The sequence below is a fragment of the Chelonoidis abingdonii genome, chromosome 1, assembly GCF_003597395.2.
Source record: "Chelonoidis abingdonii isolate Lonesome George chromosome 1, CheloAbing_2.0, whole genome shotgun sequence".
In the NCBI taxonomy this organism is placed as follows: Eukaryota; Metazoa; Chordata; order Testudines; family Testudinidae; genus Chelonoidis; species Chelonoidis abingdonii.
Window position 1 is genome coordinate 78,814,859 of NC_133769.1, and position 3,940 is coordinate 78,818,798.

The following is a 3,940-nucleotide window of genomic DNA, read 5'->3' on the forward strand; positions in this document are numbered from 1 at the left end:
GTTATCTCTAGCTTGCTTGCTAGCATATATATACCTGCCCCTGGAAATTTCCACTACATTCATCTGACGAAGTGGGTATTCACCCACGAAAGCTCATGATCCAAAACGTCTGTTAGTCTATAAGGTGCCACAGGATTCTCTGCTGCTTTTACAGATCTAAGATGCACACTTGTGTTGCAAGGTTATGTAAATTTGCAGCATGCAAACCAAATCCATTCCAAGCGTCAATGAAAAAAGGATCAATCACTCGAAAATCTCACCACAAAAGTAAGTTCTATGTTCTTGCATTATTGTATATGGCTCATCTCTGGATTATTGCTATGGGGATCAGTTGGCTGTTTTTTGGAGAACATAGCAAAAAGATGCTCCCTGTTCATCAAAGTTTGAATCTAAAAGTACACAATAACTGGATACAGAGAGAACACACAGAGGCTATGTCTGCACTACAAAATTACTTTGGTATCACTTATGTTGCTTAGGGGTGTGAATAATCCACACCCCTGAGTGATGCAAGTTATACTGACCTAAGCACCAGTTTAGACAGGAGAAGTGCTCCTATCGACTTCAAATGTCTTCATCAGAAGCACCAGAGTGGTGCAGCTTTACTACTGTAAATGATGTAGTGTAGACATAGCCTGAGACAATACTGGTCAGCATGTTAAGCAGTGCTTTCAACACATCAGCTAACTGTTATTCGTAGGCATCATGGGAAGAGTGTTTTAAGGAGGTATTTGAAGGAGGACAATGTGGTGGTTTTGTGGCCATTAATGGGGAGCTCCTTCCATGTGTGAAGGTAAGCATGGGAGAAAGCACAAGGGTGTTTGTAGAAACATTTAATCAAGTGGGCGATGAAGGTTGGCCTTATTGGTAGAGTGGAGGCAAGAGTTGACATTATCAGAGCATGAGGATAAGCCGAGAAGGGACTTGAAAGTAAAGACATGTCCACTTATGTTTGATGTGATGGAAAAGGGGGAGCCAGCAGAAGGATGTAAAGAGAAGGTTCACGTGGTCAAAGCAACAAGCCAGGAAATGATCTCTGGAGCTGTGTTTTGAATACTGTAAGTGGGGCAAGACTGCCTTTGTCAAAGCCAGAGAAGATGTTCAAAGCCAGAGAAGTAGTAGTCAAAATGAGGAGGGCCTGGATAAGAGTTTTAGCTCTTTGGATAAATAGGAAAGGCCATATCTCAGATATTATACAAACAATTAACAAGATTTAGAGAGACCTAGATGTGAGCATCTAGGTAGAGGACTGAGTCAAAGATGGTACCCAGATTATGAACTTGAGTGATAGGAAGGATGGTGGTCCACAGTAACTGAGAAAGGAGCAGAGAGATGGCTTGGGAAGGGGCGGGGAAGAGGAAGGGAGGAAGATTGAGAGCTCTTTTTGAGTTAAAGCTGACAGCTGGATAGCCACAAAGATGTCAAAAACAAGCTGAGATTTTAGTTTGTACAGGAGACAGATCCGTAGTGAAGAGATAACCATGAACCATCAGCACAGGGGTAATAGCTGAATATGTGAATAGATAGAAATAAGATTGCCCAGAGAGAATCACTGTAGTGTGAGGAGAGGATCAGAGACAGAGCCCTATAGAACCCAAAGAATATTCAAGGGGCAAATGAGAATCCTCCAAATGGCACTCTAAAGGAGAAATTAGAGAAGAGGAGAACCAGGAGAGGACAAGATTTCAAGCAAAGAAATCTTGGGGAGTGAGCACTAAAAGCTAAGGGACTACTGGTTTATCTATCTTCTGATTCTTGTGGAACTTCTCAAAGGTGCTTTTACTGAAGACCTATTTTAAAGGTTCTGAGCACCAAATATCTCCTGGAAAGTCCCAAGTTACTGGAGTCACCTATATGTAAAAGCTGGAGTACTGAAGTGACTCTTACATGATCAGCAAGTACGGTTTGCAATGCTATGTTTTCTGTTTGCCTGAATGTGTTCCTTCCCTATGTTACTGTCTCTAAAGAATAATATTAGTGTTGCTTCTAACTACTGGGAGTAACAAATACAAACAAACAGGTTGATTTAGTCTACTCTTAAAAACTGCAGCAAAGCAGGAACAATAGCATTCCACTGTTCCAGTTAGAACAAAAACCATGAAGGGTCAGGGTCATGTATTAGAGTAACTAACAAATTGCATGAAGGTAGGTGAAACCATCTCATATGGACAAATTACAAAACATTCATTCATTTTATGTTTCCTGCACCTTCCTGTTAAGTACCTAGTACTGGCCTTTGTTCAAGGCAGGCTACTAAGCTGAGTAGACTCTTGGTCTGACCTACTAGCATATTTGTACATTCTGAGGAAATCCCTAAAATCCTACATTGTCTAGCCAGATCCAGCACATGAGAGAAGGGTCAATATTTGAGTATTGAAAGTAGTCACCTTTGAGCAACATGAGGATATAAAGCATTCACATCCTCCCTCTCTGGAAGATTAAGCAATGCAGCTTCTGTAGACTCCCAACAGAGGAAGTGAGCAACTGCTACCAAGAATCAATGTCTCATGATATTTAAAAACATTTCTCCCCCTCCCTGCCACTTAATCTTTACAATAAATCCCTTGGAGGCTCGAAGCTGAAATCTGTTTCTTTATCCCCTTCACTGCACTCACACACTGGTTGTGTTTGGAAGGTGGGGGTGTTAGATGAATGCTGGGCTTCTGGCATTAATATCTTCCAAAGGGAAAATTCAGGAACATTTCAGACTGATCCTACAGTAAGATGTGCAGGATCAGAGCCTTAGAGAAGGGTAGTTATTCTACTACTCCAGAGGGCTTTTCAGTGATGATCACAGAACAGTGGAAAGAGGACTGGGAAGGAAAAAAATTCTTCAAGACAACTCTGTAGATACTGGCCACTTTGTAAATTAACAAAAACAGAGGGAGGGAGAAAGAGGGACAGGCAGGGGCAGGAATTCTGGTATATAAAACTACCTCTATATGGTATAAGCTTAGAATCACAATCAGACCTCAAACCAGACCAACAAAAAGGGAGCATGTTAAGGGACAGTACATGCTGCTGGACAGGTATTGGGGCAGAAGAAATGCCCATTCACCTTTAGTTTGAAAGCTAATGTAAGCAAATGTGTATTCATATACAAAACACTATGTTGTGCATCAGTTAAGACTGCTACACACAATATATACCTGGCACAAAACCTCAAAAGCAAGAAATTGAGAACTTAAGCCATTTAACGGAACACACCATTTACTATCTTGTAGCCAGAGAGAGAGAGAGAGAGAGAGACTTCACAACTAGCACAACCACCGTACTCCACAGTATTAATTCATTTCCTACAGGAATGCCAGCCTTCAGGTACCTCCCTCAGCAAACTCCCCACCAGCACAGACTGGTCAGGCTTTCCCATTTCTGTCCTGTTCTGGGAAACACCACTAATTTCATCATGGGGCCACCCATGTGTATCCAGTTATAAGATCCTAAGTATCACTAACTGTGAAGAAATCCAAAACACTAAGATTACAATGACAATGTTAACTCAGTATTATTACTCTCCTTGGATATAAATTTTGTGGTATATATTTTTATAACATAGGAATCTATTAAGCAAGCCAATGACAAGCAGGCATAGAATATACTCCATATTATTGTCTGTTGCATCCTTATATTTTGCTTATCCTTTCAAGTAGTGATATTAAGTGCCTGTACAACCTTAACATTTCTTTAACTTAGGAAATTTAATGAAGACAAATGTGTTTAAAAAGAAACATTAAGGAAGAATAAGGGAGACAAGAAAGCAAATATTAAGGTGAGAACACATATTTGCAATATCTTCGGGTACCACTGCTAAAAATTACTGAGGTTTTCTGCTGTGCTGGTAGAGTAGCATTAACAATTTATACCATTACTATCCAAACTGTTTCCAGACTTAGTCATGGACAAGGATGTGTATGATATCTAATTAAATGCCAGATATCAA